This window comes from Corvus hawaiiensis, chromosome 6 (assembly GCF_020740725.1).
Source record: "Corvus hawaiiensis isolate bCorHaw1 chromosome 6, bCorHaw1.pri.cur, whole genome shotgun sequence".
In the NCBI taxonomy this organism is placed as follows: domain Eukaryota; kingdom Metazoa; phylum Chordata; class Aves; order Passeriformes; family Corvidae; genus Corvus; species Corvus hawaiiensis.
The window spans coordinates 33,988,632-34,001,373 of record NC_063218.1 but is presented as its reverse complement, the minus strand read 5'-3'; the positions used below and the strand labels follow the sequence as shown (position 1 = coordinate 34,001,373).

General features: G+C 44.1%; 1 protein-coding gene across 2 annotated transcripts in view; it reads right to left on the bottom strand.

Moving 5' to 3' along the window:
* Positions 1–11,192, bottom strand: part of TMEM229B (transmembrane protein 229B) — a 36,759-nt gene extending 25,567 nt beyond the window's left edge. Inside the window, exon 1 of one of the 2 annotated variants that reach the window (XM_048307267.1) lies at positions 11,046–11,192. The gene's annotated coding sequence lies outside the window, so the exon portion shown is untranslated. Of the gene's footprint in view, positions 1–8,900; positions 9,038–11,045 lie in introns of those variants that run through there. The other variant, XM_048307266.1, reaches the window with a different exon arrangement.
* Positions 11,193–12,742: the final 1,550 nt, after the last annotated feature.

Sequence of the window (12,742 nt, the reverse complement as noted above, 5' to 3'; positions counted from 1 at the left end):
CAGCACACAGCCCAGAAGTAAGAAGTTCCCTTTTCACAAGGTATTTCATTACTTTGAACTCCAAGTGCTGGAGAAACCATACTTTTGGTTACAAATGTTTCTACATTTGAAGGAAAACACTCATTGAAGAAATCTTCATTAGTAAAGACTATGTCATAATACACGTGAGCAGAGCAGTAAAGCTGAAGAGGAAGATTTGACCTTAAGGCTCACATGATTAATACAAAGCTTAAGCCATTCAGAAAAGGGGATTTGGTTTTTTGTTTTGTATATAAATGGACTTTTTGTGTCAAAATACAATGATTAAAAATGCGTGTTTGTAGTAAGGGAAAATCAAACAGAAAACCAATAAGAGTAGCATGAACATCCACTTGCATACACAAAAATAGTTAAAAACTAAAATCTCAGATGTCCCAAAACAGCACTTCCTGCTCTGACTGTTCCTCTGACACAGACATCAACATTCCTGGTGTCAGCAGGTTGGGGACTGCACATGAGCATAATCTAGCAGTACTGCTCATCAAATGAGAATACAAAGAAAAGCAAAAAAAAAGGAAAGCGAATTCCTAACTGGAAAGTGGTTAGTTGTGCGTTCCTTCTACTGCCTATTTTAGTATTTACACTTCTTCATTATTTCTGCAGTTCTCTACAAAGAAAGCTCAGGTCCATGCAACTACCCAGTGGTAAGTTGTGCAACAGAAAAATCAAGTCACAACATTGCTCCGTGACTTATCTGGGATTCTCCTGGAAAGAAAGTGCCACATTTGGAAACAGAAAGTGAGCATGTGTCTTCTTAGAAACTCCCCCTGTTTTGGCAGTGGATGATGCAGATTTCCCTTTCAACTGACATCCCACCATGCCTCTTGATGAGGACTTTTGAACCTGTTCCTACACTGGACTGAAATACTGCAGGATATGTGGGACAGTCCCCCATGTCCTGAAATGCAAATGCCTTTTGTTCCTTCTGGAACAACAACAAAACAATTAGAAAACCAACTCTGTAAAGCAACAACTTGCAACCCAAGGAATACAAGGGATTTCAGGGTTATGTGCATACTTTCCCAGATATATCCAAGTGGGTCCCCTATCTGTACTGAAAACTTCTGTCAAAGCCCTGAGGAGCACATTAGACCTCTGGAGTTTCAGATTTCTTCTAAAAGCCATGCCACCACCTAACATCTGAACAGGCTTGGGCAGATGCCTGCATCCCCACACAACTACAGTCTCTGTAAATGCTTTTGTGGCTATTTATTGCCAAAAGCAAAAATGCATTTAGAATAACTTCCAAGAGTCTTTATTTTTTGCTATATTGTTGTTATGTTGTTATATGTTGTTATCTTGCAATATCTTTGAAAAAAAAATTAAACTCAGGTTTCAAACAAACACACAATTGAATTCCCTCACGCTGTCTTACATTATTATACTTTTTCCTCTGTGTATACTCATCCCTGCATATGTTCCTTCCATTTTGCTTCTGCTAAGGCAATGAAAATGAACCAGCTGGATTTACATACATATTTTCATTAATTACCATGGCTCTCAACATTTTTGGGCCAATGGGCCACTGTGAGTGTTTTAATACTTCTCACAGCTTGCTGTGTATTCCTGTCATCTACCTTTTAACATAAATCTCTCACCCATTTTCTTAATTTTCATGGTCCCAAGGATGAGCTCTGAACTACTTGTTGTAAGCTGCTGAACCATCAAACACTCACAGACCCATCACAGGGAATGGTTATTTACTCATATACACTCACATACTGTTCATTATCTTTGAGAGCTCATCTAAGTTCGTTGTTGATTTCCAGTTCTGTGAATACTTTTCTCTGAAACTGGGGTCAAATCTGACCTCACAATATGGCAGATAAAGCAGGAGATGAGTCAAAAAGGAGCAACTCTTACAAAACTCCACCTACACTTTCTTTATGAAGAAGTACAGAACGCACGTTACATCATGAAAGCACACTTACTGGCTTTTTGGTAATTGAAGGCAGGGTGCTGTTGCCTGGCAACTTATCTGATTACCATTTTTTCAAGAATCACATGCACGCTTAGATATGTTGCATAATAATGTCTCACTTCTATGCAGCCTAACCCAATGGGAAAAAAAGGGGGGGGCGATGGGGGCAGGAAAGCTACCAAAATTCATATCTTTCTTTTCTGAAAAAAAGTACAAGATAGTAGCTCAAAACCAGGTTGAAACATTAGTATTCCTGATTTTTTATTCCTTCTTTTCCCAGCTTGCTGAATGTGCTTATACAAGCATTTTATCTTATCTACTTGTCTGCAAAATGACACTAATAATACCAGCCTCACAGAGACACACTGAAAATTCATTAAGAACTGAGAAAATCTCAAATGAAAGATGCAGTGGAAGTGCTGGTGTTAGCACTTACAGCTTTTTAGTACTCTAAATGTTGCTAAGCCCTGGTCCTTAAGCGTAGCAAATGTTCATCATTGTCATGACATTGTCCAGCCCTTGTTTCTCAAACCAAGGAAACTACATTTCTCGCATCAGAATGGGACACTTTCCCACTTTCTATGTCTGATACATAGCTGGGGAAAGAAAAAATAAAACAAAAAACCTACTCCCACTGCCCCACACACAAGGCAGCACTCCAAGTACTGCAACTTGGAATTGCAGTACTAAGCATTAACACAGCTCTTGGGGTTTGTACCATGAAAATCAGAGAAAAATCAGAAAATGTGCATGCATGACATTTTTATAAATCAACATGCTCTATTTATTGGTCGGATCTTTGGAAAACTAATTACACTCTAGCTAATCCACAAAAGAATTAAGAGTTGTCTTATGGTGAGCAGTAGTGTCCTATACATTTTGGTCTTTAGAATACAAACACCAAAGTGAGGCATTTCCAAAAAGCTGTAACTATCTAAGAGGAGAACCTGGATTCTAGAAGTTGATCTTTTGTACATGCACAAGTTATAAGGCAATATAACACAACATAATGAACTGCCTTCTTTCTATATGCACCTTAGTATATATACTATATATATATACTGCACAGGAAATGGCTTAGCTACCCAGGGCGCTCCTAATACCATGCTAACCTCTGTCAGCCCAAGTGGCTGAGGCTGATGGTTTGGAAAGTATCTCATCTCCATGGTAAAGTATGAAGCAGCAAAGGAAAACGGAAAGCAACAACAGCCAAGCCCAATACTGCTAAGGAATCATTACATTACCTTCACAGCAGCTCTTGTCTCCCTAGTAAGACATTCAAGCATTTTTATATACTGCACCCCACATCCTGAAGCTCTTGTGCAAGTCCACTTCCAATTAAAAGCTTAATTGTGAGGTCTGCCTTGGAAAGAACTGCTAGATCAAAATAAACCAAATCACATGTTATCTATCATACCACTAGGGGAAACTATACACATCTGGAAAATGCCAAAAATTACAAAAATAAATAATTCCTCCTCTAGAACTTACTGGAAGCATCCTTACCATAACCCTCTGCTGATAAAAAATCCAAAGAAAATACGTGGCTCAAAGTGTCCCGTGGGTTAAGCAAGCCCAGCTTTGCTAGGTCGGTTAGCAGGAGAGGAAACAGCCAAATATACCACAATCATCAGGAACACTCTGCTGCAAGCAGAGAATGACTCTACCTGCAGCTCTGCATAGACACAGCCCCAGCCAAGATTTCTCAGTCCAAATTAAGCTGGTGGAGCCAAATGAGTTGGATCATCTTCTGTGCTTGTATTCTGGATGAAAGAAATAAAAACAAAACAGACTCCCCATCCCCAGAAGGCACTTGGCAGTACACATAGCACTATGCCAGAGCTACCCATACTAGAGAGACAGCTTCCCCCTTCAGAAGTACTTTGTCATGCTCCTAGCAGAATCATGAAAACAGGACAGAGAGGTGCTCCACAGAAGTTCTTCACATAGGCTACATCCAATAAATGGCACACCTGGGAGCAAAGATCCAGCAAGGAAGAAGTCAAACAGCAGCTTCACTACGCTATGCTATCAACATCACCTAGTGACTACTAATAGTTGGATCTTATGCCATGAAACCAAGACAGCAGCATTTGTGGTAGGGAAGATTCCCTCCGTCATTTAATCCAACTTTGACAGAAGCATGTGAGGGCGGGGAGTTTTGAAATAAGGTTGTGGTGAACTCTTGTGCACTGACACCAACAAAAATCCAGAACAAAAGAAAGGGTAACATAAAACACTTCCTTCTTTTATGCAATGATTAGACACCTCTGACCTAGTAACTGATAGGTATGCTCATTCAGATATGCCCACAAACAAATCTCTAAAGCAGTCTAGCTTTTATTTTGCCTCTGATGACATGTTAAGGAGCAGCATGCACCTGCAAATCCTTTTAAACTCATTTAGGCTGTACTGCAAGGTGCATAAGCTCTGGCTCACAGTAGACATTATTGGGCGTATCATTTACAAGGAATGTAGTGCTCTGACTAACCAGAAAGAGAGCGTTGTTCTGAATTGGCACAGATGTTGGTAATCTGCTCCTGCAGAGCCAAAGTCTTTGCCCAGTCTGGCTTTCTTTCAAGACTTTTTGTAGTCGCCTGCACAGCCACCTTACCTAGGAGCTCAGGAACCATCTGGATACTCCTGCCTCACATATCGTAAACAGAAATGTGAAAAGCAGACCAGTTCATTTCTGACGTAGAGAGCTAACCAGCCCTCTGCTCCCTCACCCAGTCTGTACTGAGACTGAGGAGCTAAAGCAAGCAGCATGGTCAGCTGATAAAGCCACCAGAGAATACCAAAACACATACAGGAAGCAGATCTGAGAAGGGATCATTTACAAACCTGTACCAAGCAAGCCACAAGCAGGTAATACCTTTTATGTTGGAAAGCATTAGCTAACTAGATGATCAAACTTCTTTCAAAAGAAATCAGGAAATATACCATATTTCTTCACCTTTCACATAAAGCAAATTTTGTTTTGATACAGAACTCCCACTTGTATTGCTCATTTCTTTCACTCCAGAAACAACCCAGGAACACCATTGGACACTGCCCCATCTGCAGCTATACAGGAACACATAGGACAGAAGTGACCACATATAAATTTGCTCAGGTGCCATTTCCCCATCTGCAGGACATGGCTCTGGCATCTGAAAGCTTAACAAGGTACTGCAACTGCTATGGAGGTAGGAAGTGCTTCCCACAAATGGATGGTGAGGAGTGGGAATAAAGGCTTTTCCTACCTCCTGCTGGCAAACAATTTCTTTAAGTAATTGACCCATTTTCTACAGAATAATTAGCCCTAAGGAATGAAGCACTGCTGCCCTTTAATTAGCAATGGTGTTACCTCTCCTCTTACCATGTAATAGCAGGCTGTCTGAGACTGAAAAAAGAAACAGAACATCACAACAACTTAATTTCATTTTCTTAAACATGGCATTTGTTGAAGGCAATCCAGAAACAAAAATTCCTAAGGTACAATTTGCAACAATAAAATTTTCCATTACTTCGATGATTTCATCATCAGAACAAGGTCTTCTCCATGCCACCACTCTTTAAGCCTCCTCAATATATTTTCTCCTTTTCAGAAGCTTTTTCAGGATGCTTTCCAATCATTTTCCATGAGGAAAAACTTCTTTCTGTTGTCGGACAGTTTAACAACAGAAGGGACTCTTTTGCCTAAAACCTAGTCAAATCTCCTGCAGATCATTTTATTAAAATTTCATGCAGTTTCTTGCAACACAGCTCAGCAACTTGGATAAGGACAGAAGTTCTTTAGTTTAAGGAGAGTAGATGTGCATACCATGAACAAGAAGCCCAAGAAAGCACACCACAGCCAGTGACGCAACTCCAAAACTTGCAAAGGACTCTTCAAAACGAGTCTCACAGAGATGACATTTGGTGACCAATCCCATGCTGCAGAGAAAAGAGAAAACCTACAAAGCCTGGCCCCAGATTCTGCGACAAGTACGATTCTAAGGATACAAACAAGACTTGCCATCAAAGCATGTGATGATAGCAAGAAGTTGGGAAGTTCCCCCTGCCGCAGGAAGAGTGCACAGTCTCCTCTCCTCCCCCTCATACCCCCTACCTTCTTCTTCCTGGCATGCTCAGTCCCCAAATGCAGTTAATTTCTAACACTTTGGAAGAAGGCAAAAGTTAAATTCATCTGACTAATTACGCCATGAGAAGAAACAGCCTTCCTGGACACAATGCGGTGCCTGGAGCAGCCCTGAAACACCCGATCCGAGGACAGTCATTGTCTTAACCAAGCGGACAGGTATTAAAAGCACATTTACAATGCTGGAAAACAACTCCTCTCCCCGGTTCTTGATGTGTGGGAATAAGTAGATCCACAAATTACAAGGCCAAAGGGATCCCTTCATCTTCACTCCCTAGAACATCTCCAAGATGCTGAATTATAGATTATAAAAAGATATCTTAAAAGACTCCACATGCTATTGACTTCACCACCTTATCCAAAAACCTCTTCCTGCCTTACACTCCAAGCCAGAAACCTGCATCTCCCTTCAGGGTTAAATTTGCCTTTTGTTTGTTGCTTGGCACCACATTACATTATGACATTGTCAGCAAAACTGCAGAGTCCCCACTACCACGTACCATTTCCACATGGATGCAGGGATCTAGGTTACCCTCAACCCACACATCTGTGCTATCCATACCTCTTGTTTTAGACCCCCTTTACCATTTCTGTAAACTGCCATGGGATCTTGTCATAAGAATTCCAAGGTTTGAACTGTCCAAGCAAGCAGCTTGTTTTCTGCCTCCACCATCAGCCCTCAGTAGAGTGGGAACAGCAATACTGACCAAGGCTACGGACATGCTGCCAGAGCCTCAGCAAGAAGTTATGCAGTCACAAGCAGTACTACCTCAACTCCTGCTTGTCCCTCCATTTCCTTTCCACCAGACTATATTACATACTTTTCAATATTCCTGTGATCAGAGGATCTCAGAATGTTTCACATTAAATAAGATGCTTCTAGCACTTTTGCTGAGCTTTGTTTAAGAAGCTGCTATAGCTACTAGTTAAACCAAATGACTTGGGGGTTGAGTCTTGTGTTTCAATTTGACAGTTACCTGTGAAATGCCATTTTCCTGTACCTCAGTTTCCCCTTCTACTAACAGGGAAACACCCATGCTCTTCAGTGGCATCTTCAACACAGAAACATGAAATTCTCAGATGTATGCACTGAGAGCATGTATTTCTCAGGGAGAAAATACCTACTTTCAAATTTAGTGAAAAATCTTAATTTATCCACAGTAGCAAGATACTGTCACCTAACACAGGAAAACTGACATTTCTCCATGGAAGAAGTCATACACTCTCACTGGGACAAGGCACCAGGATTCAAGAAGGACCTTCAGGATGTGTCATAGGTACAAGAGTATCTTACAGACTTCCTACATGGTTTTCCTCAGTGCTGAAAGTGGCTACAGGCATTATGGATTCCATGTCAATAAGTCTTTCTTTTCTGTTCTGTAAGAACTTACGGTAATTTTTGTTTTCATTACTTCCTATTTACCACCAAACGGTAAGTAGCTAGCCCCATCTCTGATGTTGTACATACATTAATACATTTGTGCTCCTGGAAACCATGGAATGGAGCTCTTTGGGCAATCTGTTCTTCTTGCAAATCCCCAAAGCACACAGCTCTGGCAGTCATGGAGATGTTACCACCTTGCCTGTGAAAAAAATCACCTCCTGCAGGGACTGCTTTTTTCCTCAGAAAAAAGAGTAAACAGGACAAACCCGTCAAATAAACGATGACAGAGAACAATACAAAGTATTCCACGTAACAGAGTTTTACTGCATCTGCTGTGTAATTACGAAGCTTAACAAGTTTGTACATCCCCAGTAGTTTTGGACTAGCAATGTGAAACGGTCTCTAGGAAGTCCTAGTGTAACGGTCCAGCTTAAGACGAGCAGGACAGGGCAGCCTCCCCAGCATCCCTGCTCCTAAGCATACTAGAAACAATTTGCAAAACCCTAGAGTAAATGAGTAAATGGGGGACAGAAGGAATCAGATTTTCCATTTTGCGAAAACTCAGCTATTCTGAATATTTTTCCACATCAAAAATGGAACAAGAGCAAACATCTTGAGATTAATTTAAATTAGCAAAAAAAAAAAAAAAAAACCTCTCATTTTCAGCTGACTGTACTATCTGTATCCCTGACTTCTGGCTTTACACACAGGAGTAATTCACAAGGTTGCAGAAAAGTCATTGAACAGACCAGAGCCAGCCCCCACCTCCCAGTTCTGCTCTGCAAACGCTGGGCTCATTCAGAGCTATTTCCCCTAGTCTGGAATAAAGTTTTACACAAATCTATACAAAAAGATGTTTCGAGACATTTCCCTCTTTTTTTTTTTGTGAAAAAAAAACCAGAAACAAAACAAAAAAAAAAAAACAAAACCACCACCAAAAAAAGGCACTGTCCAGTGAAAAGCAGCTCCGATTTTAACAACCCTTCTATCCCGCTTTCCCAGAGCCCCAAAAACTTCAAAGTCGGGGTCGAGGGCTCCCGAGCAAAACCCCCTCGACACCCACCACGCTGCCGTCCCGAGGACCTGCAGCGGATGGCGGGGCCCGGCCTGCGGGGGCTGCGCCGCTCCCCGGGAGGGGGCGACACACCGGTGCCCGGTGGCCCCGCGGGGCCCGCAGCCGGCAGGGAAGCTGCCGCTCGGCCGCCCGCCTTTGTCTCGCTCCGACCGGCGCCCGCCCGGAAAGCGAAACCAACGGTGCCGGGCGCCATCCCCGCCCTCCGCCCCGGGCAGCGCATCCCCCGCGCCGCTCGGCTGCGGGGAGGCCGCCGCGGGCCGCGCGCACCCTCGGCGGGGCGGCCGTGAGGGCAGCGGCCGCGGGCAGCTCCCGGTGCCGCCGCTCGGCCCCCCCGCCCGGCCGCGGCTCGTGTCCTCACCGGTGTCCATGGGTGCCCCGCGGCCGGCGGGAGGTGAAGTGTGCCAGTGACACTCGCCCGTAGTATGGATGCGGTTTCAATCTGCACATGCTCGCTCCCGACAGCCAGCCTGCCCCGCCACCTTCCCTTAACTCTTTCTGCACTGCCTCGCGCTGCCTCCCCCGCCCCGCGGCGCCGGCCCCGCGCCCTCCCGCCGGCCTGCAGCCGGTTCCCTCGGTCCGCAGGCGGGGGGGCCGGCCCGGCGCGCCCTCCCGGAGCCATCGCGGGGGACAGAGCCCGAACGCGGCGGGGGAGCCCCAGGGGAGGGACCTGCCTCCCCCGGAGAACCGGACCCTGCCGGTACGGGCCAGTGTGTGCTCAGGTGAGTGTCGGGAACACCCTGCCCTGAACGCTCCCCGGATGCCTGGAGTGTTGGCTCCGGCCGGGAACACGATGTGGCACAGCGCGCCTTGGCTGGTGAGCCTGCAGTACGAGTTCTTCATATTTACTGCTCCAGAGAAATCCGTAACAAAAACAAATAAACACACACACCCCACCAGCTGAGGGATGTAACCCCCATGCGCCTGTTGTTGGATCTGGACGCTGACAGGACATCCCTGCAGTGCAGGAAACCAAACACAGCTATCAAAGGATGTATTTGTCTGCAGCTTCAGTATTAAAATAGGGAAACATAATCTCTACAAAATGTGTTTTTCTACCCAGAAGGATCTCTCCAGATTCAGAAAACTGCCTGAGGAATAAAAGTAAGAAAATAAATCTGAAGCATAGGTAGTAAAAATAAATTGAAATCCTTTCTCTGGCTACATTAACTCTTCGGCAGCACAAAAACACAAGAAGAAAATGCCTTTCTTTGACATTAGAAATCAGGAGAGTGCAGTCCTGAACCAGGGAATGAAAGCAAACAAATTCCTCCTATGTACCTCTGGCTTCCCTCTGAAAAAAATGGAGGTGACAGCAGCTAGTTAGGTGTAGCTGGCTAGTGCCTCTGAAGTGCCTTACAGTCTTCAGACAAAAGTGAGCGAGGTTTTTAGTCCTGTCCATTTCCAGAGAGAGACATTAACATATTCTGGGATCAAATGGTAACCTGAAGTGACACAAACGCAGAAATGGCAATTGATCTTGAGCCCAGAGACCTGCTTTTCCTAATGAGTTACTGACTTAGGGCTCTTGTCTGATCTTCCCAGGCCTCTGATGCAGTCCACATTTTCTTTCTCACAGGCACAAGGATTCCTGGTCTCTCCTACCTTCTGTAGTACCAGAAATGATGAGCTAATGTTTTTAGCAGAATAAGGATGTTTTTATGACCTCTGTTTAATGACTTAGCATTTCTGGTTTCAATAATAAATAGTCCCAATAATGAGGCAACATCGGATCTGTACAGGCCCCGAAGCAATTATAATGAAGGATTCTCAAGATGTCTGGCTGCAGTGACTCTGTTAAAGGCAGGTATTCTCCTGAGAGGCTGCTCCTTCAGCCCCAGACCTGCAGGGCCAGCAGATGCCGCACACACCAAAGCCGCCGCGTAACCCAGGAGTGCCTGGGCTGCTGGCTGGCGTTCCCTCGGCGCTCGCCCGGGGAGTTCTGTGTACAAACCTCTGTAGCTGCTCCGAGGATGCCACAATGCAGCAAACCAGCCTGTCACCGAGTCACCTGATTGCACAATCTCACTGTGAGAGCTGGAGATGCAGAAAGATGGAGCGTTTTAAAGGGGAAATGGAGAATAATGCACAGCTAGCCCTACCTCAGCAACCGAGCTGTGCAAGCTAGGGCAGCTCTGCATGTGCTGGTGACCTCAAGCTGGATGAAAAAAAACCACAATTGCTTTATATAAATTTCAGAGCTGAGAAGGAAAATGGTAAAATAGCTAAGGCATCTTTGATGTTCTAAGGACCTTTAAAATACCATATCCAGTTAGGCAGTTAGAGAGGACAGCAGCCTGAAGCAGTGCTTATGTATTTATTGTGAAATAGCATCCTTTAAAAAGCACCATGGACTATGCTAGAGATATAGTCGAGAGAGCGTGAGAGAGATCATTTCACAGTATGAGATAGCATGAATGTTTCACAGCATGAGAGAAGAGAATGCCTTACAAGGAGCAGAGGAAAGGTCAAAGAGAGAGGAAGAAGAGAGCTGAGAAATACTCACCTACAAGAAGGAGAAATCAACAGCCAAAGATGGACCGGAAAAAATGAGAAGCGCGTGTAGGGAATACATAAATCTGCATTCTCCTGTCTAGTCACATCATGCAGAGAGAGGAAGGAGGAGGTAAGGATAAAGGAGAGGGCTCCCAGAATGAGAAGAAAGGAAGGAGGAGGCAGTGAAGCAGGGTGAGGGTAATGAAGACACAGTACTGTGCTGAGGGACAGGCAGGAGGGAGAAATGTCAGAGCAAGCACCTGATGGTGGTGCTGTACACCTGAGAGCTTGTTCAGCTCTCCCCAGCTGCATTAGCTGGTCCAGAAGAGCTGTTATTACTCTGTCCAGCCTTGCTTCTTTCAGCCTGAGCTAGTAATGGAAGAGAGGAAAAAAAAGTTGAGATTATAATACAGTGAAAGTGGGAGTAGGATGAAAATTGGGAACAAAGGCGAGACAATTTCTAGAATTGCCCTTTTGTCAGGCATTCACAAGGAAGCTTGAGCTCTCCAAGGCCTGGTGCTGGGAGCAAACACCATTCTTTGCAGAGCATCCAGGCTTGTGCACAGGAGGCTGGCTCCAAGATGAAAAGAATTTGTGGTGACGTAAGGGTTCTCTAGTCTCTCTGCAGCCACCTGTAAACAGTCACAGGGAATGCAGCTGATCTTATTAATGGTCTCATAATCCCTTCATGTGTGTGCTGCCTGTTTCTGAAATAGCATAGATCATATATAACACCTGATCTAGTTCCTGTATATGCCCAAAACCAGTTCAGATGTTTCTGCATCACCCTGTTTGTTTCTGGAAGGGTTTCTTCATTTGGGTCCAGCATAACTCCTGACTGTATGGAAATGTCTTGGAAAGTAGCATAATCATATTTGTTTGCTGCTGTACTCCTGTATCTGTACATGGTAAGGAGTGCTGTGCAGCAATACCCAGACTGGTTCCTCACTCATCTATTCTGTGACGGACAGAGCTTAATCCCTCACTGCAATTTGTGTTTTATCTGTGGCACATTGTTACATTTTTTAAAAAAACCTACTTATGTCTTGAGGAACACTTTAATGTGGTCATTACACTGGTATCAGAGTACATCACAAATATCACTGCCACCGTAGTCATTCCCAGTAAGGTAAGATCTCGCTCTGCAGACTGGGCTTTGAAGTGCAGACATGTTTCAGTTAAAAGGAATCCTAAATTTGAGGTTCATAGCATGTCTCTTTCCCCAGAGAATTTTGTTTTATACAGCTCCTTATTTAAATTCCAGTTTAATCCAGTGGATGCTCCTCCTTCTGTAAATCCAATCCTGGTCTTGAAAAAGGAGCACCTGGAAATTAGTTTTACCAGTTTAGTCCAAGTGAGTTCTCTGACATTGCCTAGGAACTGATGAGGAATGGGATCCATGTTTCCAGAGCAGGGTTTAACTGCCAGAATTATTACGTCATCCTTAGCCTAATTTCCTGATTCACTTTCTACATGCTAACGGGTTCTGCAGCAAATGAAATTAGAATCTTACCTTATAACACTCCCCATTCTCTACACAGCCCAGCTAGTGCTCTGAAGGAAACACCTATCATGAAACACTTCATCACAATTGTTTAAAACCTCTCAAGATGGAGTCAGGATTTTTCCCTCCTTGGGGAAGTTTGGCTCTTTCTGTCCTGTTTTCTTGAGAAGGCCCCACAATTGGAAATTGGGAATTTCATCTCC